At 39.6% G+C, this 24515-nt stretch overlaps 1 pseudogene; it reads left to right on the plus strand.

Moving 5' to 3' along the window:
• Positions 1 to 5413: 5413 nt before the first annotated feature.
• LOC107764977 (purple acid phosphatase 5-like) lies at positions 5414 to 24001 on the plus strand (annotated as a pseudogene).
• Positions 24002 to 24515: the final 514 nt, after the last annotated feature.

A 24515-nucleotide genomic window follows, 5' to 3' on the forward strand; every position in this document is an offset into this window, starting at 1 on the left:
AACCCGCCTCCATATCCTTCACAAGGTCGTAGCTCATCCAACAATGAGATGGGATGGATTGAATCCATGTTTGAGCAAATGATGAAGAAAAACACTGACTTTGATGCACAATTGGCGTCCCACAATACTTCTATCCGCAACTTGGAGGTCCAACTTCGACAAATTTCTCAAGCTTTGAATACTCGCCCTAAGGGGGCACTATCTAGTGATACAGTAGTAAAACTGAAGGGAGGGAATAATACGTGTCATGCTATGGCGGTGATTACAAGGAGTGGTAGGGGTGGAATTGCTAGTACCTCTTATACAAGAAAGGTTATGAGTAATGATGTGTTGGTGCAAGATGATGATGAGCAAAGAAATGATGTGAAAACGAGTGATGAGAATGTGCATGAAGAAGTGAGAATTGACATTGATGACAACGTGGAGGAGACACAAAATGATGTGAACTCGTCTAGGGAATATGTGATAGACATACCGGAAATGGTAGTGACCAAAGCCAAGGCTCCTTTGCCAAGGTCTCCTCCACCATACCCTCAAAGGCCTGCAAAACAAAACAATGAGAACCAGTTCAAGAAATTTATTGATATGATGAAGAGTTTGTCGATAAATGCGTCTTTGGTGGAAGATCTAGAACAAATGCTAGGATATGCCAAGTTTATGAAAGACTTGGTAACAAATAAAAGATCCATGAATTGTGAAACTATCAAGATGATACATCAAGTGAGTGCCATTGTACATTCCATGGCCCCAAAGCTAGAAGACCCCGGTGCTTTTACAATCACGTGCACTATTGGTAGTGCCGATTTCGCCAAAGCTTTGTGCGACTTAGGGGAAAGCATTAACTAGATGTCATACTCTGTGTTCAAGACATTGGGGATTCAACAATCAAGGCCCACATCCATGAGATTGCAAATGATGAATAGGACAATGAAAAGGCCATTGGGGATAATTGATGATGTGTTAGTGCGGGTCGACAAGTTCATACTTCCTGCGGATTTTATGATACTTGACTGTAAGGTTGACTATGAGGTGCCAATCATATTGGGGAGACCTTTACTATCTACAGGAAGGCTTTAGTTGATGTGGAAGCAGGGGAGCTCACCTTCCGGGTGGGTGATGAAAAAGTCATGTTCCATGTCTGCAAGTCAATGAGGCAGCCCCATAGCAACGAAGTATGTTCATTTGTGGATCTTGTGACCGAGGTGATTGTTGAAGACACCATTGTTGTGATAAATATGGAGGACCCTTTGGAAGATATGTTGTTGAACCATGATGTGACTGAGGATTAAGGCTTGGTGGAATATGTCAATGCTTTGCAAGGAATGAGTTCATACACATATGAGCCCCGGAAACTTTCCTTGGATCTTGAGAACCAAAAGACTCCACCAACAAAGCCCTCAATCGAGGAGCTTCCCTTATTGGAGTTGAAGCCTTTGCCTTCACACCTTAGGTATGAATTCTTGGGCCCTTATTCAACTTTACCTGTTATTCTTTCTTCATGCTTAGCTAATGTGCAGGTAGATGCCACCCTTGTGGTGCTCTAAAGAAGAAAGAAGGCAACTGGATGGACTCTAGCTGACATTCGTGCACAAAATTATACTTGAGGATGATGCCAAACCCTCCGTGGAACATCAAAGGAGGTTGAATGAGGCCATACAAGAGGTCGTCATGAAGGAAATTATCAAGTGGCTAGATGCAGGGGTTGTGTACCTCATTTCGGATAGTTCATGGACTTCGCCGGTATGATGTGTGCCGCAGAAGAGGTGTATGACTGTGGTCACAAATGAGAAAAATGAATTGATCCCCACTAGGACTGTCACCGGATGGAGGGTGTGCATGGATTACCGAAAGCTAAACAAAGTGACCCGCAAAGATCATTTTCCATTGCCCTTTCTTGACCAAATGTTGGATAGACTTGTCGGGCGTGCCTACTATTGCTTTTTGGATGGGTACTCAGGTTACAACTAGATTTTGATTGCACCGGAGGACTAAGAGAAAACCACCTTCACATGTCCATATGACATCTTTTCATTCTCACGGATGCCATTTGGTTTGTGCAATGCACCAGCTACCTTTCAGCGGTGTATGGTGGCTATATTTACGGATATAGTGGAGGACTTCCTTGAAATGTTCATGGATGATTTTAGTGTTGTGGGTGACTCCTTTGAAGAATGTTTGTATAATCTTGACAAAGTTTTGGCCCGATGTGAAGAGACCAACCTAGTGCTTTATTGGGAAAAATGTCACTTTATGGTCGAGGGCGGAATTGTCCTCGGCCATTAGATCTCAAATAATGGAATCGAAGTGGACAAGGCGAAGATTGAAGTGATTTCAAAACTCCCTCCTACTTCCGTCAAGGGAGCTAGGAGTTTTCTAGGGCATGCGGGGTTCTACCGTCGGTTCATCAAGGATTTCTCAAATATGGTGAATCCCTTGTGCAATTTGTTGGAAAAGGATACAAAGTTTGTGTTCAATAATGTTTGCATGAAAGCTTTTGAGCTTCTCAAGTATAGATTGACTACCACCCCCATCATCACCACACCCAATTGGAGCTTACCATTTGAGCTCATGTGCGATGCTAGTGACGTTGCGGTAGGAGCGATTTTGGGACAAATGATCAACAAGATGTTTCATCTGGTCTATTATGCAAGAAAAATGATGAATGACGCCCAAGTCAGTTATACGTTGACCGAGAAAGAGTTACTAGCTATTATCTTCGCCATGGAAAAGTTCAGACCATATCTCATGGGTACCTAAGTGATTGTGCACACCGATCACGCGGAACTCTATTACTTGATGACAAAGAAGGATTCTAAGGCTTGGTTGATAAGATGGGTTATTTTGCTTCAAGAGTTTGACCTTGAAATTATTGATCAAAAAGGGAGTGAAAATCAAGTGGCGGACCACTTGTCCCGCTTGGAAGAAGAGGGAGGCCCCATGCTAGCCTCGAAATTAATTATTCATTTTCGGATGAACAACTCCTCTCTATGTCTTTGAATAATATGCCTTGGTTCACCGATGTGGCTAACTTTCTTGTGACCGGCATTGTTCCGAGTGAGTTCTCTTCTAACCAAAGGAAGAAGCTTAAACGAGGCATCTTGGATTATTACTGGGGCGAGCCTTATCTTTTCAAGATTTATCCGGAGATGTGTCCCGGAAGCGGAGCAAATAAATATTCTTGATGCTTACCATTCTTTGCCCTACGGTGGTCATCATGGTGGGGCAAGAACTGCTTCAAAGGTTCTCAGTTGTGGATTTTATTGGCCTATCCTGTATAAAGATATGTGATGAGTGTCAGAGAGCTTGTGAAATTTCCAAGAAGGATGAAATTCCTCTCACCACTATTCTTGAGATAGATATTTTTGATGTATGGGGCATTGACTTTATGGATCCATTTGTGAGTTCATGTGGGAACACCTATATTCTTGTTGTTGTGGATTACGTCTCCATGGGTTGAAGTTGTGGCTTTGCCCAACAATGAAGCAAGGAGTGTGGTGGCTTTCTTAAAGAAAAACATATTCACAAGGTTTGGCACTCCAAAGGCGATCATCAGTGATGGGGGTTCTCCTTTTTGTAACAAAGCCTTTGATACTTTACTCTCCAAGTATGATGTCACTCACAAGGTAGAAACTCCCTATCACCCCCAAGCAAGTGGACTGGTTGAGGTTTCCAACAGGGAGATCAAGAATATTCTTTCCAAGACTATCAATGCAAATCAGACTGATTGGTCAAGGAAACTTGATGATGCTTTATGGGCATATAAAACAGCTTACAAGACTCCAATTGATATGTCCCCGTATCGGTTGGTATTTTGGAAAGAATGCCACCTCCCTGTGGAATTAGAGCATAAGGCCATGTGGGCACAGAAGAAGTTAAACCTTGAATGGGATGTAGCTGCAAATCTTCGGGTAGAGCAATTAAATGAACTTGATGAGTTCCGTTTTCATGCTTATTCCAGCTAGTCCTTGTATAAGGACAAGATGAAGTACTTACATGACAAATATGCCCGAAACAAGGAATTCAAGAAGGGTGACTTGGTTCTTCTATTCAACTCTCGGTTATGTCTGTTTCGGGGAAAGCTCAAGTCAAAATGGAGTGGACCTTTTGAAGTGATGCACGTAACTCCGTTTGGTGATCTTGATTTGAAAAACAAAAATGGTGAAATCTTCAGAGTTAATGGGCACCGAGTGAAGCACTATCTTGGCAAGTTTGATGATAGCCATGTGGTAGCATTGATCCATTTCAAGTGAATGATGGTAACATGTGTCGTACCACGACGTTAAATTAGGCTTTTCTTGGGAGGCAACCCATGTGTTTTTCTTTCTTTTTTGCTTTTCTCCTTGGATTAGGCTTTCTTTTGAACTAACTGGTTGTAAGTTTTGTAAAGGAATTGTTTGTGCAGTGTAGGATTGTTGCGGGAAAAATTTGCCTAAGTGTGGGAATTATGCGGACCACACTCAAAATATCACGGTCTGCGAGAGCTTTTCGCGGGGGCACAATTTATCGGTGGACACGGACTTGAAAAGTATAGAATATCAACTCTCTGAAGTTGTATTCGTGTGCACGGTCGTTACTTCGTGATTCATGTTGATCTTATGCGGTCGCACCTATTTTTCCGCTCTCAGTGGATATGTTTCTGAAAAGGCTCTACATCAGGTAAAAGAACGCGGACCGCTGTAGAATTTTGCGGTCGCGTTCAGGTAAGTTGTGGGGTCCATCTACTAAGTATAAATAGAAGGTCCCTAGGCCTTTTACCCTTTTCTCACCCTAAACTCCCACTGAAATATAGCATTGTTCATCATCATTTCTTTGGCTTTCAATCTCAATTGTTACTAATCAAGAGTTAGTTTTCTACTACAAATCTCACAATTGGTATGCTCAAATTCTTGTATTAATTTTATTTCTTTATTTTCTTTCATCTGTATTTTACTTTTTTTCTTTAATTATGGTTAATTACTTGCCATTTTTTCAAATTGATGCTAAAAATTCATGTGGGTAATTATTTTGCATGCCTAATGGGAGATAGGGTTATTAACTATGCTTGTAATTGCACAAATATTTGCACTTAGTGAAAACCCTAGGTTACATACGTTAGTCAATGCCCGTACTGTTTGAATTTTGCGGTCCACGATCCACTTTTTTGCGGTCCGCATTTCCTAATTTGTGGGAACTGTGTGTAGATAAGTTCGCGGTCCGCAGTTACTTTTTCTGATAAATAGTTTCTATGTTTCAACTGCCTTGTTTTAACATGTTTGAAGCTTTGTTCTAACTATCCTTCTTTGCTTGTTTGCTGCAGATAATGGTCTGATCTAGAGGTCGAGGAGATACATCTAAAGGGAGGGCAAAACCCTCCCAAGGCAGGGTTAAAGGAAAAACCAAAATGCCCCTAGCAGTCCAAAAATCAATTGGCAAGATGAGAGCTGCCATCAAAGCTGCGGATAGAGCAACTAACCACTCATACACTAGTGAGTATGTCCCTTCTCGGGAAGCTTTGAAAGGAGATTCTGTGCCTACTCATATCCCCACACAGTTAGAGGAGAAATACCAGTTACGAGATGAACCTACCTCCTCTTCTGGGTCGTTTGATGGCTTAGAGGAAGATAGTAAAGCTTCGGGATCCTCTTCCCCACCTGCTGCAACTCCGGCCTCACCAGCTGCTACCCCTGCTCCTATTGATGTTGATGATGACAAGAGGGGTTGCTCTGATGGTAAGAAACTCCACTTCCAACCAAGAAGTTGTGAGTTCGAGTCTCCCCAAGAGCAAAGTGGGAAGTTCTTAGAGGGAAGGATGTTGGAGGTCTATTTGGAAATAGCCTCTCTACCCTAGGGTAGGGGTAAGGTCTGCATACACACTATCTTCCCCATACCCCACTAAGTGGGATTATACTGGGTTGTTTTTATCGTTGATGACGAGGTCCCGGATGATGGGAGAGGGGGTGATACTATTGTTGGGAGTCTGGAAAGGTCAAGAAAACCGGAGGTGTGGCAGCACAGATTTGTGCGTGAATTAGCCTACCAGAAATTCCAAGAATGGTGGCCCTAGAGGTCACTCACCCTTGAGAGGCAATTCATAGAGCGAGACCTCCTTCCCCACAATCCAAATGTAAAAAGGCAATTTGAGGAGAGAGTAGGGTGGAAATGGTTCACCAGCAAGGTTACGGGTGCCAATGAATATCTTGTCAAGGAATTCTATGCAAACTTTGCTCACATCAAAATGGGCACCACTATGACAAAGGTCCGGAATTTGAGGATCCAATTTGATGGCCACACGTTGAATGATTATGCTGGTTTCGAGAATATGGAAGATATGCAGTATTTGGAAAAACTAGCACTTGGTGAAACAGCCCGTTCATGGTTGGCAGAGATATTAGCTCTAGGGACAACACTGGCATGGCTCACAACTGGGTTCCCAATAGCCAGAAACACCCTCAGCTTTGAAGCCAAAGAGTGGTCCCACCTTTGTGTGCAGCCGGATGGATCCGTGTCATCATGACAGTGTCCTCTATCTTACTCGAAGGGTCTTGATAGCCTCAATCATGGTGGGTTATCCCATCAATGTGGGGAACCTCATGCACTATAACATCACAAAGGCAATTGGAAAGGACGAAAGATCCTACCCCTACTCCAATTTCCTCACCATGTATTTTGAGGACCAAGGAGTTGAGAAGAAGAATTATGACACCAAGACCAAGCCAAAGCAGCCCTTCTCCTAGTATAGCACCAAAGGACAAGACAACCCTAAAGTAAAGGGTAAAGCCGCTATCTCCACTGGCCAGTCTGAAGAGCCAGGGATAGGGGCCACCGGGTCAAAGCCTTCCACAACAGGGGGATCTTCAGTTGTCGTACCTCCTCCTTCATCCGGGTCGTCCGTCACCATATCATTGTCTGTGCCATATTCCTCTGCCTATCCCCAGATAGCACTGCGGCTTTCCCAGACTTTATCTAGTATTATTAACTGGATGCAGGCAGCTACATCAAAGCTGACTGTCTTATCCAGTGTAGTAGCAACACAGTCAGCTGTGCCTTCATCAGTGGAGGAGTCATTGAAGGAGCTTCTAGACAACCAGAAGAAGCTCTTGGACAACCAAAAGAAAATCATGGACACTTTGGCGACTCATGGAAAAGTTATGCAGGATCTAGGCAAGCAAGTCAAAAAGATGAAGAAGACTCGGGCCTCAAAGGAGTTAGTGTGCAGCTGAAGAAGGATGTAGAGAGGCTCGCCTCTGCTGGAGACATCCAACTAGACTTACTCTTCGAGAAGCACGTCACAGCAGCACAGGCAACAAAACATGAGGCACCAGCAGTTGGCCAATCTGAGGAGCCGGTTGCCACTACATAGACTGCTACAGAGATGATCTAGATGCTCCGCAACCCGGTAGTACCCCAGTCAGATTTGGAGATCCAGTTAGAGGACCCGGTGGGAGCTTCTAATCCTATGCAGTCCGAGGACTCCACTGATGCGCAGGACCTAATGTAGACCACACAGGGCATTTTTTTTACTCTCTAACCCTTCTCCTGATCTTGTTTTTGCTTTTATCATTGAGGACAATGCTAGCTTTTATTTGAGGGGGTGGTCCTATTTTGATTTGATGACTGGTATGTAATAATTATGATACTATTTTTCTTTATTTTTACTTATCATCATTTTTCACTTTCATTATTTTTCATTTTTGGTATGTATATAACTTTACCATTCCATGTATATATTCATTCCCATTCTGTATATATTCGTTTTCTTTTCATTATTGTACATATTCATTTTACTTTCCGTAGTTTACTTTATAACTTCTTGTGTTATTTTTCCTTAATAGCTTAGCTTTTCATTTCCTTTAGTAGCTTCTTTTTGAGTTCTTAGCTTCGTGATCAATAAGCCTTTGGTTTTCTTAATGTTACAGTTCTTTCCAAAGGTGGATGTTGTGTGAACCGGGTGGCTCTTCCCAACGATGGATGGTGTGACAACCTTCTTACGGGATTGAGTCTATTTTCTTTATGTTTTTGTGTAAATAGTAGTAATGAATAAAAGTGTCTCAGTCAAGCTTCACTTGGGCCTAACACATTTACCTTTGACCTTATGGTTGGAAACAAGTTGATTGGCAAAGAATAGTTCTAGTTGTGGCCTTTAAACTCTTGTGTTAACTAAGCAATCATCGAGTGGCTTCTTAGAACCATTTGTGTTGCTCAATCTTAGCTAGGGTTGTTGTGGGCCCTCAACTCTGTCCTCTTTAACAATCCAATAGCTTGTAAGGTGAGGTATTGAATTGCAAGTCCAAGTCCCGTGCCAATAAGTCTAGAACTTGCCCTGAATATTTGTCTAGGCGAAACTCTAAGTGTAGCTCAACTTGAGAAATGAATATAGGCTCTCCTTGATCCAACTTGAAACTTGAAAGCATCCATAGCCCACCAAATATGATATCCCTAGTCAACCCCGTTGAGCCGAAGCCCTTGTTCTTTCAATAACCATGATACAAGCCTTTATCCGTTTTATAATGATCCTTTCTTGGCACCCGATCTTTCCTTAGCACAATTGGCAAAAGCATAAGCTTGGAGCGAGAGGTGAAGAATGTGAAAATGATAAAAGGTACAAAATGAAGAAAAGGGAAGGCAAAAGAAAAGAAAGAAAAGCCAAAAAGTCAAAAAGAAAGTGAATAGTATAGAAAAATGAAGGGATTCAATGAAAGCAATAATGAAAGGCTTGGAATGCTTAGAAAAGGAGAAAATGATTGTCATGAACACGAAAAAGTGACAGTGTGTCTATCTAGTTCCCCTAAGGAAGAAGAAAATAACTCAAAGAGTCAAGAAAGTGTGAGCCGAAATAAGAAAATGAAGTGCTTAAGGAAAGATGAACCTTCATAGACCGATATATCCTACCTTGATCCAAAAGCCTTAATTACATTCTCGCAAAAGCCCTATAGGATTTCGAGTTGAGTAAGCTTACATTAGTGGTGATTCACATAAGGGGCAAGCTTATGGTACTTAAAGCCGGACTTGTGACATTCCCTTGTGAGAGATGAGTGTACTTCTTCACAATCCTTGTTTTGAATGCTTCAATTCTTAAGTGAGATTTGCTTATAGAGAGTAGAGGAGAAAGTGTTTGAGTTCCACAATGACCTACGTAGTAGAGCGAGCTTCCTTGGTGAGTAAAGTCAACTCTTGATGCTCTTGTGTCGCACTAGAACTATGGTACTTAAAAGGTTGTGTGTTGTTGATAATGCATTTGTGTTGAGGGTAATTATTAGTCCCAATTGATGCTTGATCAAGTCAACTTGATCAAGTCACCTTAGGACAGCTGAAATTTTCCTTTCTTTTTCTTGTGGAGGTGGAAATTACTTTGTTTGCTTGAGTACAAGCAAAAGCTTAAGTTTGAGGGAGTTGATAACTATGAATTTTACCCTATTATGTGCTCTCTTTTGCTTTAGTTTTGGGTAAAAAATACGTAAAGGTATTCCCAAAAACTGACTTAATGTGCTTGCTTGCAGGGTTTGGACAAAATGAGGCAAAGAAGCTATAATCAACTCATGAAGGAGTCAAATTTACATAAATCCAAAGCTGGGACATGAGCACTAATAGCGGTAGAAAAGAGCAGCCGCGTAAGGACCACTGCTGAGGTGGCCACAAATACGCGGCCCACGAAAGTGAGATTCAGAGAGGTTTTTTGGGCACAATATTGACTGCTGACCGCGATGGAAAAGCGTGGCTGCGGAATATATGGTTCGGCCGTGATGGTATTTTTGCTGAGAGTGTACTTCGAGGTTCAGAGGTCCTGTAAGTTAAGTTTGACTGAAGAACATGGTCTGCGTACAAATTACACGTCCGCAAATTAAGCTCACGTGGACGCGGTGGACTTTACGTTGTCCGTGAAACAGGTCCCAATCCAAATTCAAATATGGAGAAATACGGACCACGATCATTATTACACGGTTGCGATAGCTCAAGCGCGGATGCGGTCAGAATTACGCGTCCGCAAAACTTCCGCAGGGGCATTTTGTCCGAAAATTTCAGCCTAGTATAAATAGATCTTTTTCACATTTTTAGGTTAGGCTATGTTTTGCTGAACACGTGAGACGACTAGTTTTTCCTATTTGGGCAATTTTGTATAAGATTTACCTTATAAATTTAGATTTTCATCTTTTAATATAGCATTATGGATTTTATCTTTGATTTCTGCTGGTTTCATGAGTAACTAAACCTATAGCTAGGGTTGTGACCCAATCCTAGTGCGGATATTTAGTGGGTCTTGAATGTTAGGGCTTAATTGTTTATGGGTTATTGATATTTAGCCTAATTCTTGCTTTAATTGTAGAATTGGTGATTGCAAACACTGATTCATGCCTTTATGACTTAGACTCTTTTTGAGAAAGAGGGACTAAGTCAACAAAAAATAGGCTAACAAGGAATTTGGGTGAATTCAAGTGATTGATAGCCCCAATTAAAGGGTTAAACCTTGAGATAGTAATACCCAACTTGAGCCAATATCATTTGTTATGCATGAACACTCATTTGGACTTGAGAAAGCTAAATTGGGCAAAGTCACTCAAACTTTCGAGAGGTATAGAGTGAGCACTTATGTGTGATGGTTATATCATGACCCCAATCATAACAATCTTGCCCTGAATTCTCAATACTCGTTAGATATCCACCTACGCGGAAGTTACTACCCTAGTCCCTTTAAATCTTTGAAAACAACCAACAAAATTATTGTACTTAGTTTTAACTATTGCATGTTATAGAATAGAGGTAGAAGTAGAAAACAAAACCAACCATTTGTGGAAGTACAACTAAGAGCAAAACTCGCATCTCTACTCGGATTAAACCTAACTCCAAAATAATTAACTCCCTGTGGATTCGATCCCGACCTTTGTTGGGTAGAATTGCATCAACCATCCTTGCTACTCTATAGTAGTTCTAGTTTGGAACCGATAATGTTTTACGTAGCACGATTTGCGGTATGCACAAAATGGCAAGTGTACGCCATCGTAACTTATTCTAAAATAATTTCATAAATACCTGAAGCGGTTTTAAATATGCAATAAAAGCGGTAAATAGGTCAATACGCATAGGTCTAAAACATGTAATAACCAAGTAATTAAGCCAGGTATAATTGTAAAACGATCGTGCTAAAACCACGGAATCCAGGTATGCCTCACACCTTCTCCCGGGTTAACAAAATTCTTTACCCGGTCTTTTGTGTTTGCGGACCATAAATAGAGTCAAATTTTTTCGATGGGATTTTAAAATAAATCGGTGACTTGGGAAACCATAATATTATCCCAAGTGGCAACTCTGATAAATAAAGAATCTCATTTCGAATAATGTCACTTTAATTGGAAATACTCCCTATTCCCTCGGGAAAAAGGAGGTGTGACAGGTGGATAACAACAGATAACATTAGGTCAATTCTAGAAAATACATATATAAAATACCTAGTTTGACGGAGAGACCATGGGTTCACGTGCCCCATGATTTGGACTATAAAGTCGCTCATTTTTCTACATGTGCGATCTGGAAAAGGTAATGTGTACGTAGACCTTACCCTTACCTTGTGGAGGTAGAGAGGTTGTTTCTGATAAACCCTCGGCTAAGAATCATTGTCACAAAATGATTAAGAAATAATGTAGTATATTTTTTTTGTTGCATAAATTGACGTTTGAGTGGATGGAATATGCAGGTTCATATAACACAAGGAGATCATGCAGGACAAAGTGTGATTGTTTCATGGGTAACTCCACTAGAGAGCAAGTCAAAATTTGAGACTTACTGGAAAGCAGGTGCTAAGCACATCATCACAAACACAAGGCTCACGCTAAGATTACGTCTTATAAATACTATAACTACATTTCTGGTTATATTCATCATGCCACAATCAAACGACAGGTATATATAATTCGAATTCTTATAGTAACAAAGTATTTATGCCTTTGCTATTTTTGATTCTCTGAGATAGTTTGGTTTTACTTTTGTTTAACCAAAAAGTGGAATTTCAGTCAAAGCTTTAATTTAGAAGAACACGACTTACTGATAATCAAAGAATGAATAAAGGAAAGTGATTTTGCCAACAATAAGATAATCAGAAGAAAACAAAGTAAACCAATGTATTCAGATAGTATTTCGTGTCCTTACAAATGATCCATTCTCTTCCTTTTATAGCTTTCTCCAAGTTATACGTTATGCCTATGTCATAATAAGGCCATTATAGACAATTAAAGGTATTAAATGCTATGTTACACAATCATTGTGATTCAATACAGATTCCCTAACGTTTTTAGTATTTAATGCTTATTAAATAATGTATTTGTACTCTCTTGTGCTGTCAGATTCATTCTCCTTGATTTTTGGATTAAATAGGTATGAGCGTTGAGTCTTTTGAATAACTGCTCGTGCCTCTTCATGTGCCTCTGCTCGTATCTGTTGCAACTCGTGCCTCTTTGCTAATCATCATCCTTTGACCAGCCTCCATGTCATGATACGTCATCTTTCAATCACTTCAATATGTAAACTCAATTTTTCCCAATGCAGATAGTCCCTTCACTTGCCATTTATTCATCAATTGAATATTTGGGAAGTGAAATTCATTAAAGCGGGAAGTTTTGTCACCACTAATGCTATGACAGAATTGAAGCTTCAATTGTCACTTCCATTTAATGCTTTTCACACGTGGCACCTTTTTACGGGTTTTGCAACTTTGCAATGCTTTTTAGGGCTGTTTTCACACATTCACTAATCACGAAGCGTCAGTTCTCATTATGACCTTTCCATCATTATAAATTTTCCTTTGATGGTTGCTTCTCAGTATAAATATAGTTTTCTTCTTTGTCTTTACCACATAAAGTTCTCTGAATATCCAATTCTCGAATCTTTGTTTGCTTCTTCCTCGTACTATCATGTCTTCATCAAACCCTAACCCTAAAAGGGTCCCCATAGTTGATAGCTTCCCTAGTGACCCCAGTAGAAGTAGAAGAGGGGGTAGGCTTCGTAATTTAGGATCTTCATCTCTGCATGGTACTTCTCTTCCTTCGTCTAGTTCCAGTCCTGCTTTTAGAACTAGAGGTTCTTTTTCTCAAAGATCTTCTTCTAAAGGAAAAGAACCCTCTGAGCCTGTTCGTGAACCCACAGTGGATGAAATTGTTCCTGCTGAACTATCTTTCTATAATGATAGAGAGTCCTTGAGAAATCAAGTGTCCTCTTTAGATCGTGCTGATATCTATCCAACTCAGATCACAGAAGGTCTAATTTCTCTAGTTCGTAATGACTGTTATTGGAGTCGTGACTTTCCTATCATTATTCCCAATCCAAATCAAAGAATCACCTCCTACTTAACCAGATTTTCCTTTGTCTATACGTACCCTTTCACATTAGGATTCAAACCTGCTATGATCCTATTATTCTCGAGTTTTGTCATTTCTTCGATGTTTAATTAAGTCAAATTGGCCCAATAGTATGAAGTGCTGTTGCCTGTTTGAGGAATTTAAGCAATATGGCCAGTGTGCCTTTTACTTTGTCCCATCTAATCCATCTTTACTCACCCAGACTCTTTCCCAGTGGTGTTTTTACACTAGTAGCAAGGAGCAAAAGAGTTCTAGTTAGCCCCGAAGATGACAGAGACCGTGACTAGTATGCCAGGTTTGTTGCTACCCCCACTGTTGATTTAGTGGTTGATGAAAATGTTCCATTCTCTAAGAAGTGGAATTTTGCACGTGAGTCTTCTTCTCAGTAACTGTCTCGTACCTTTTTCCTCAGTTTTGAAGATTATTATTCTAATTTTGCTTTTCTTTTCCAACAACCATGAGAATTGTTGAAGAAATTTCCAATTTCCGCGATTGGGTAGGAAAGTTGCTGAATATAGCCCCAGTGGAGGGTAGATCTTGGAAAAATCTTTCTCACCGCTTTGGTTGGAAAGTAAAAAGTCATGGTAAGGAAAAATTCTTTTACTAAGAGTTTTTATTTAACTCCTCAATGTCTTTTCCTGAACTTATTTTAATCCTTCTTTCTATCAGGATTTGTAGTTTGAGGGATTAGTGCCGAGGCGGTTGCGACTTCTCGTATTTCTTTGGAAAGGGCCCAAGAAATAATTTTGGGCTCTTCATCGAAAAGAAAAGCCATTGATGACCAAGACTCCTAAGAAGATGAAGACGGGGGTTCCTTGATAACAAGGCCACGGGCTCGTAGACGTATTATTTCCGATGATGAAGCAGAAGCATCCCCTCGCCGTTCTATTCCTCTTACCGAGTCTGCTGAAGCCCCGGTAGTGATCCCTGATGATGTTGATGATGTTCCCGCTGCTACTCATGGTTTAGGTCCAATTTCTGATGAAGCACCCCTGGCTTCTTTTTCTACTCCCATTCCTGTGACTCCTTCCTTACCGATCGTGGCTGTTTTCGTTCCTCCCCAGGCTGTTTTTACTGCTTCTACTATTGATTCTTCAACAATTCCCCCTCTACCCGTTCATCGTACTAAGGTTGATTCCTCAAGTAGGAGTGGTGCTATGAGGCAAGTTACTATTGAAGTCCCCGTTGAGGGTAACCTTTTAAGGAAATCAGGTCAAGATGACGTGTGGCTAAAGCCTTTAATTGGTCCTATTGAGAGAGCTATGCTAGACTGCCATAGTTCTTTGACCTTGATGAATGAGATAGTGCATGCTTTTGTGAAGCTATTCCTTTCTTCAAACTTTTACTTTGCCATTTTTCTATCTTCAGGATTCTCATTTCTTTCTCTTTCCCTTCTTTTTTAGGCCAACCTCATCGGCACGGAGATGATGAGAAGGGTTACTCTCTCAAAGTAATTAGTGCGTGATTATCAATTGGAGGCGTATAATTGGAAGGATCAGTATGAAAGTCTTCAGATTGATGTGGAATTCTTAGAAGAAAGTAAGAGTACCTTGGAACAGCAAGTGCGGACCTTGACTTCGGAATTGACAGTTGAAAAGGCTTCCTCAAGTCAAGCAGATAAGGAGAAGGCTCGCCTTGAAACCTCTTTTTTCGAGCAGCTTTCTAAGGCAAGTGAAGAGATCAAAGAGTTGAAGTCTCTCTTGGTAGAGAAGGAAGCAAATGCTGGTGAACTTGTGCAAAATTTGACCCAAACTCAAGAAGACCTCCGGGTATCTTCTAATAAGGTTTGTTCTTTAAAACATTCCCACGCCTCTTTTCAAGCTTCTTATGAATCTACCTTGGCTGAAAATAAAAAGTTAAAAAATGAAATTGCTGATTGGGAAAGAGACTATGAGATCCTTGAAGATAAATCTGCCATTGAAGTGAGTTGGGCGTTTTTGAATTCTCTCCGCGATACCCTGTTGAAGCTAGCCAAGAGAATTTTAACTTCGAATCTGAGTTAGCCAAGATCAAAGAGACTATTGAGAAGGCTCAGCAAAACCAAGATTTTTCTTCTCCCGTAGCCGAAGCTTTTGAAAATGTTGAAATTGATACGGGTATCCCCACTCCTTCAAGCCAAGTTGAGCCCGCTGCTGTTGAGGTCCCTGCTTCAGTACCTTCATCAAATCAACGAAAAGTTTATTTGAACTCCTTTGTGTTGTGTTTTTTTCTTTTTGGTGAAATGTGGTTATAACCTTTGGTCTCATTTGAGGGTTTGTTTTGGAAACTTAAGTCCCCAGACCTTTTATGAGGCAATATGTATAAATAATTTTTGGTTTATGACTAAGTTCATACTTAGTCTAAACTTTCTAATATTAAGAAGTTTACATTACTATTTGAACTTCTGTTTTGTTTATTCTTGCCTTTATTTCTAAGGACTTACTGAATAACTTGCATTTTTATTCTTCAAAAATGCTTCTGTTAACTTCATGAATACTTAAATTAATCATGAATTTTATAAAAGAGGGCCCTTTTATATTCGACACTTAATGAACTTTGTCTAGTTTTGAATAACACTTTACATGTATTTGAATTACATCTATTACTTTCTCGTAACTGTTTTTCTTATAACATATTTAAAAAAGAAAAATAGACACAAGGTTTTTATTTATAACCCGTTTCAGTACATTGCCTTTACCCTAACTATGGTAAGGTTTCTCTTTGGCCTTAGCTCGTGACTTTGCTCTGCACTTGACTCATTCAATGAGTGAACTTTTCAAGCTTGATCTTTGATTATTTCCCAACCTCTTTGCCTTCTTTATACACATGCCTGTGTATATTATATAGTCTCCCAAGTATTTGAGCGTTGAAGTATGAAGCCTCGAGCACTTGATTGTTCCTCTCATTTGGTCCTTTCCCTGAAAAGGAAAAATATACTAGACTCGGAGGTGCGATTATAGATGAAGACTGCTTAACCTGTTTGAATTTCTATAAGAATAATTGTAACCATAGACCGGGAAGTTTAATTTATTCCACGTGCCTTGCAGGTCGTGACTTATCATTTAGTACGGGGCTAGCGTTTTTTCCTATCATCTAAAATCGTTAATAAAATTTTAACAATTCAAAAATAAAATTTTAAAACATAGATATCTGACCGCGGGTATTCCTTAGAAATAGTATCTCTTCAAATGAACAGCATTCCAATGTGAAGGCAGTATCTTGCCATCCATTGTTTCCAGTTCGTATGCTCCTTTCCCTGCAATATCATAAATCCTGTAGGGTCCTTCCCAGGTTGGACTTAATTTTCCCGCATTGGCTGCCTTCGTAGATTGAAAAACCTTTTTGAGCACGAAGTCCCCAATCTTGAAGAAACTTAGGCATGCTTTTCGATTGTAGTATCGTTCTATGACCTGCTTTTGTGCTGCCATTCTTATTAATGCAGTTTCTCCTTATTCTTCAAGTAGATCAAGATTTATGTGCATTTCTTCTCCATTAGACTCTTCTAACGCTTGTGTAAACCTTGTGCTTGGCTCTCCTATCTCAACTAGAATTAAAGCTTTAGCTCCATAAACCAATAAAAATGGTGTTTCTCCCGTACTTGTTTTTGTTGTTGTGCGGTATGCCCATAAAACACCAGGTAACAATTCTGGCCAATTACTTTTGGATTCCTCCAAACGCTTCTTTAAATTGTTGATAATGACTTTGTTTGTTGACTCAGCTTGTCCATTACCTACCGGATGATAAGGTGTGGATGTAATCCTTTTGATCTGCCAACTCTGAAAAAACTCTGTAATTTGTGCGCCTATAAATTGAGGGCCATTATCACACACGATATCTTTTGGCACACTGAATCGACATATGATATTTCACCAAATAAAATCTCTAACTTCTTTTTCTCGCACCTGTTTGAATGCTCCTGCTTCCACATATTTAGTAAAATAGTCAGTAAGTACAAGCAAGAATTTTACCTGTCCTTTTGCTTGTGGTAGTGGACCCACGATATCCATTCTCCATTTCATAAATGGCCACGGTACAATGACCGGATGTAACAACTCTGCAGGTCTATGCATGTTATTACCGTATCTTTGGCACTTATCACATTTAGCCATAAAAGTTTCCGCTTCTTCTTCCATTTTAGGCCAGTAATAACCTGCCCTAACCATGGTTCTTACCAGTGACCTTCGTCCGGCGTGATTTCCACAATGCCCCTCGTGTATCTCTCTCATTACATATTCCGTCTGTGAAGGCCCGAGGCACCTTTCTAAGGGTCCACCGAACATTTTTCGAAAAAGATTGCCTTGCTTTAAACAATATCGAGCAGCCTTTTTTCGAAGCGCGTGAGCGTTTTTCTTGTCTTCAGGGACGGTTCCACACTGCAAAAAAGCAACAATATCGTTCCTCCAATCCCAGGTTAAGTTATTAAAATTTACCTCATTTTTGTCTGGATCGAGCACTGAATGAAACAAATGAATTACGGAAGCATTTTCATTGCTTTCCACGTCTGCTGCAGATGCGAGATTGGCTAGGGTGTCCGCCTCGACATTTCATCTTTTGATATTTGCATAACCTTCTAGGTTTGGAATTGCCTGATCAAATCCCGTACCTTCTCTAAGTACTGCTGCATCCGTGCTTCCCTGGCCGTATAAGTCCCCAACATTTGATTAACTACGAGCTGTGAATCGCTTTTGATCACAATTTGATTAATGTTGAGTTCTTGTGCTAGTTTTAAACCTGCAATCACAGCTTCATACTCTGCCTCATTGTTAGTTATAGAATGACATTTAATGGCTTGTCGAATGGTTTCACCCGTAGGTGGTATCAAAACAATTCCCAAGCCTGCACCCTTCACATTAGAGGAACCATCAGTGAATAAGGTCCAAATTCCCGGATTAGAGCCGTTGAACACTTGCAATTCTTTTTCTGCTTCCAATTGCATTCCTTGGCTAAAATCAACCACAAAATCTGCTAACACTTGAGATTTTATCGCGGTTCTAGGCTGGTATACGATGTCATATTCACTTAATTCTATAGCCCATTTGGCTAACCTACCTGACAACTCATGCTTATGTAATATATTGCGTAATGGATAAGCAGTTACTACAGAGATAGGATGACACTGAAAATAAAGGACTTAATTTTCTAAATGCTATGATTAATGCAAGTGCTAGATTTTCTAACTGAGGATATCGTGTCTCCGTATCTAATAAAAATTTGCTGACATAATAGATCAGAGATTGTTTACCTTGGTTTTCACGGACTAAAACATCACTTACCGCTACTTCTAAGACAGCAAGGTAGATAAGCAATCTTTCCCCAGCCTTTGGTTTTGCGAGTAATGGCGGATTTGACAGGTATGCCTTCAAATTTTTGATGCCTGCTGACATTCCTCAGTCCATTCGAACTGATCTTGCTTTTTAAGAGCTGAAAAGAACTTAAAACATTTTTCTGATGATTTAGAAATGAATCTCCCAAAGCTGTAATTCTTCTTGTCAACCTCTGCACTTCTTTTCTACTTGTAAGCATGTCAGGAATTTCTTCAATGGCCTTAATCTGTGTGGGATTCACTTCAATACCATGGTTAGAAACAAGAAAACCTAAAAACTTGCCTGATGCAACAGCGAATGCACATTTCTCAGGATTTAATTTCATGTTAAATTTTCGTAAAATATGAAACGTATCAAACTGGTGTGATATATGATCTCCTGAATGCTGTGTTTTAACGAGCATATCATCTATATAAACCTCCATGGTTTTTCCCAAATGTTCTTGAAATATTTTGGTCACCAGTCTTTGATATGTTGCACCAGCGTTTTTAAGACCAAAGGGCATTACTTTATAATAGTAAGTCCCCCTGTTTGTTATAAATAAAGTTTTTTTCTTCATCCACAAGATCTATTTTAATCTGATTATATCCTGAATACGCATCTAAAAAGCTTAACAACTCATGCCCTGCAGTAGCATCAATTTGTTGATCTATATGTGGTAATGAGAAAGAATTTTTAGGACAACCTTTGTTAAAGTCTGTGTAATCTACACAAACTCGTCACTTACCATTCTTCTTCTGTACCACAACAGTATTGGCTAACCAATTAGGATACTTTACCTCACGGATAGACCCAATCTTTAATAATTTTTTAACCTCATCTTGAATCACCTAATTTTTTAAAGTTCCTAACTTTATCTTCTTTTGTTTGACAGGGGGATACGATGGATCTTCATTTAATTTGTGAGTCATTACCTCCGATGGTATTCCTGTCATATCAGAGTGGGACCAAGCAAAACAATCTATGTTAGTTTTTACAAATTCAATCAACTTACCTTTCATGTCTTGGCTTAGATTGGACCTTACGTAGACTTTCCTTTCAGGCCATTGTTCAAATAATATTACAGCTTCCAGTTCTTCAATCGTTGTTTTGATATTTTCATTTTCTTCTGGTTCTTGAATGGCATCTGGCCTTGAGTCCACATCTGTTCGTCCTTGTTCAGTTGAGGTTTGTGTTGTGGTACCCTCAACTGGATTCTATAATTGCTATTTTTCTTCATTTCCCGTCCTTGAATCTACTACAGAATTGATGCTTCTAGATGTATGTTGATCCACACAGATTTGACATATTCCCCATGGTGATGGAAATTTAATAACTTGGTTCAAGGTTGACGGAACGACATCCATCTCGTGGATCCATGGTCTCCCAAGGATCATATTGTAAGACATCTCCATATCTATCACCTAAAATTTTGTATCCTTGACAACTCCTTCTGCGAATGTTGTAAGTATTACCTCCCCTTTCGTCACTACACTAGAATTGCCAAATCCAGACAAAGTATGTGCCTTTGGTATTAATTTATCTTCGGCTTGCATCTCACGTAGTACTCTTAGCAAAATAATGTTCACAGAACTACCTGGATCAATCAAAACTCATTTCACATTAGTATCATGTACAAGTAAAGATATTATCAGTGCATCGTTATGTGGTACGCCATCCACGTCTGCATCATCAAACGTAATGCTTTCTTCTTCTAAGACATGCCGCACCCGCTTCCCGTGGGTAATTGTAACTTTGGAGACTTTATTGGCTGCTATGTATGTCACACCGCTGATGTCTTCACTCCACTTATCACATTAACGGTCCTTTTGGGAGAAGGTGGTTTTGGGGGCTCCTGCCTATTCTTCATATATGCTTGCTTACCTCTCTCACTGAATAATTCAGTGAGATACCCTTGCTTTAATAGATGATCAATTTCACCTTGCATCAACCTACAGTTTGCCGTTTTATGCCCGTGATCATTGTGAAATTCACACCAGTGATCAGGGTTACGCCTGTTTGGGTTCGATCTTATTTTTTTTGGCCACCGTACCTTATCACCCATTCTTCTTAAAATAGCTACGAGCTCGGAAGTGCTTACATTAAAATTATAACCACCAAACCTTGCTTTCAAGTTTCTATCATCATCCCGTGACTCTCGCTCGTTTCAATCTTTCCCAAATCTTGATGACAAGCCCGACTCTCTATTCCTCGACCTATTATTGTACCTTGGATTGTCTTGTTTTGACCGTGAATCTTTTCCTACTGGACGCATATATGGTTCGTACCTATTTTTACCAGACCTTTTTTCGGTTTCCGCCTATCTCGAACTCACCTTTTCTTCTTTTTGAGATCGTAAGATAATATCCTCTTCTATCCTTAGCTTCATGTTGTACCTGTTATAAACGTCATTCCACGTTGTTGCTGAGAATTCACGAAGACTTTCCTTGAATCGTCTCGTGGCTTTAGAGCTTTTTTCATTCAAATTACTTGTGAAGGCTATAGCTGCCCAATTGTCAGGTACAAGCGGTAACGTCATTCTTTCACGTTGGAACCTGTCCACGAACTCTCTAAGCAATTTTGAGTCCCCTTGCTTGATTTTGAAAATATTTTCCATTCTTTTTCGACTTTTTGAGCCCAAGAGTGTGCTTTGATGAAAGAATCTGCAAGCTCAGCAAACGAATTTATGAAATTTTTGGGTAAAAGGGAATACCATGTTAATGCTCCCTTAGTGAGTGTTTCACCGAATTTTTTGACCAATACTGATTCAATTTCTTGTTTGGTCAAGTTGTTGCCTTTTACGCCGGTTGTGAATGCAGACAAGTGGTCTCATGGATCAGTTGTTCCATCATATTTTGGAATATCGGGCATTTTGAATTTCTTTGGAATTGGGAGGGGAGAAGCACTTGACTTCCAAGGTTGTTGTGAATATTTATCCATATGTATCCCTTTGATTATGGGCGGTACTCCAGGTATTTGCTCTATGCGGTCACTTTGCTCCTTGAGCTGTTTCTGCAATGTTAGTACTAAATTTTGTAAATCAGAATTGACTAAGTTACCTGGTTCTCTTTCTCGTGACTCGCTGCGGATTCCACCACTACCTGAAGTAGCAAGCCCAGAACGAGGGTTCTCCAAAGTGTTATTATTTGGAGTGGGTGTTGGTGGTGCAACGAGTAATTGGCTGACAAAGGCCTCAAAAGTTTTATTGACCTATTGAGCGATTAGCTTTTGCAAAGCTTCATTGATAGTTTCATCATTTTCGAATTGAGCATTTTCATTTGCATGAGATCTATCAGGAGTGCCTTCTCGAGATCGTCGAGGGGAGCTTTGTGGAGAAGGGATTGGGATGTGGTCATCTTGTGGATTCTCCTGGAGTTGTTGGTTTCCTTGGTTTCCTTGGGTGTTGTCATTGATGTTCGACATAGTTGATGCAACAAAAAAGGTTAGGCTAAGAAAGAATAGATTATCAGATTCCCGGTAACGGAACCAATTTGTTTAACCAAAAAGTGGAATTTTAGTCAAAGCTTTAATTTAGAAGAACACGAGTTACTGATAATCAAAGAATGAATAATGGAAAGTGATTTTGCCAATAATAAGATAATCAGAAGAAAACAAAGTAAATCAATATATTCAGATAGTATTTCGTGTCCTTACAAATGATTCATTCTCTTCCTTTTATAAGTATATCCAAGTTATACGTTATGCCTTTGTCATAATAATATCATTATAGACAATTAAGGTATTAAATGCTACGTTACATAATCATTGTGATTCAATACAGAATCCCTAACGCTTTTAGTATGTAATGCTTATTAAATACTGTATATGTACTCTCTTGTGCTGTCAGATTCATTCTCCTTAGTTTTTGGATTAAATAGGTACGAGCATAGAGTCTTCTGAATAACCGCTCGTGCCTCTTCATGTGCCTCTGCTCGTATCTGTTGCAACTCGTGCATCTTTGCTAATCATCATCCTTTGACCAGCCTCCATGTCATGACATGTCATCTATCAATCACTTCAATATGTAAACTCAATTTTTCCCAATACAACTTTTTGTCAAAATGCAGTATAATGTGACATATATTTATCAACTGGGAGAACACAATTCTAGTCGGAGATTGATCTCCTTCACAACTCCGCCAAAAGTTGGACCAGATGTTCCTTACACATTTGGCATTATCGGTTAGTACTAAACTGGTTGAATGTAGCCTGAGAATAATAGGTTAAACTAAATCCAGTTCAGTGTTAAGATCTTTAAAGGTTGAACTCATTATAAGTTTAAATTATGATGTTCTGGATTTGTAGATTAGCGCGTCTCTATTTGTCTCTTTCTTTTGTGGTAAAACAATGTGAAATAACCTGAATGCAGGGGATTTGGGGCAAACTTTTGACTCAAATCAAATATTGGAGCATTATTTGTCTAACCCGAAAGGTCAAGCTATGCTGTTTGTGGGTGATCTATCATATGCTAATCATTACCCTTTACATGACAATGGGAGATGGGATATATTTGGCCCCTATATTGAGAACAGTGCTGCCTATCAACCATGGATTATTGCTGCTGGCAATCATGAACTCGATTTCATTCCTGAGATTGAAATGCTTCTCTACATTTATAATTCAATGTGTTAATAATAGTACATAGAGAGGAACTCCTTGTAACATTTACGAGTGTGTGTGTGTATTTTAGGTGAAAATATCCCATTCAAGCCATACATGCATAGGTTTCATGTACCATTCAAGGCATTTAAGAGCACATCGATCTCCTCTTTGGTATTCCATCAAACGTGCATCAGCTTATATAATCGTCCTATCGTCTTATTCAGCCTATGGTAAGTACTAAGTAACTTAAATCTTTGAGCATTTGTTGCTATTACTTTCAGACTCTCAGTTTGTGTAGTAACTTACATAATATACTGTTGCACTCAGGTAAATACACTCCTCAATATAGTTGGCTTGAGCAAGAATTTCCCAAGGTTAACAGAGCTGAGACTCCATGGCTGATTGTTCTGCTTTACTTTCCGTGGTACAACAGTAATTACTACCATTACATGGAAGGTGAAAGCATGAAAGTGATGTTTGAATCTTGGTTTGTTCAGAATAAGGTTGATATGGTGTTTGCTGGACATGTTCATTCTTATGAACGCTCAGTATGCCTCTAAATTCTATCTTATAAATAGTTATAACTTTCATCCTCAAAACATTACGTACAACATTCCATTAATAAAGAACAACAACTAGATAAGTGTTGATTTAGTTTTTATTACATGGACATTTTCCTAGGAGCGAGTATCAAATGTTAAGTATAACATCACAAATGGAATGAGTACTCCAACTGAAGATCCTTCCGCGCCTATATACATAACAATTGGGGATAGAGCAATAATTGAACTTTAGTTAGATTATATCTGTCAAGATGATAAGAGCTCAAGGTGAGCAACAATGGAGATCTGTGATGATCTCCATGAAAACATATGAGAGAGAGAGAGAGAGTTACAGATATTTGAGAGATGAAAAATGTACTGTATATTCTCATTCTTAGAAGAAGGTTCCAGATATGTACATATATATATAGACACACGTGTGTCTTACGTCGTGCCACAACTACTTCTAACTAACTAGTGTATTAGTTACAACTAATCACTACTAATACATAAATACATATAGTTCAATACTCAAGTTGGAGGTGAGGACCGCACTGACAACTTGCTGAGAACCCCACAATGTCTAACTCCAGTCAAGGCTTTGGTGAGGATGCCTGCCAATTGAGCATGGGTGGGAACATTAGTCAAATTGATCAACCCTTCTTGAAGTTTGGCTCATACAAAATGACAATCCACTTCAATGTGTTTAGTCCGTTCATGAAAAAAAGGATTTCTGGCTATATGGAGAGCTGATTGGCTATCACAAA

This window comes from Nicotiana tabacum, chromosome 10 (genome assembly GCF_000715075.1).
Source record: "Nicotiana tabacum cultivar K326 chromosome 10, ASM71507v2, whole genome shotgun sequence".
In the NCBI taxonomy this organism is placed as follows: Eukaryota; Viridiplantae; Streptophyta; class Magnoliopsida; order Solanales; family Solanaceae; genus Nicotiana; species Nicotiana tabacum.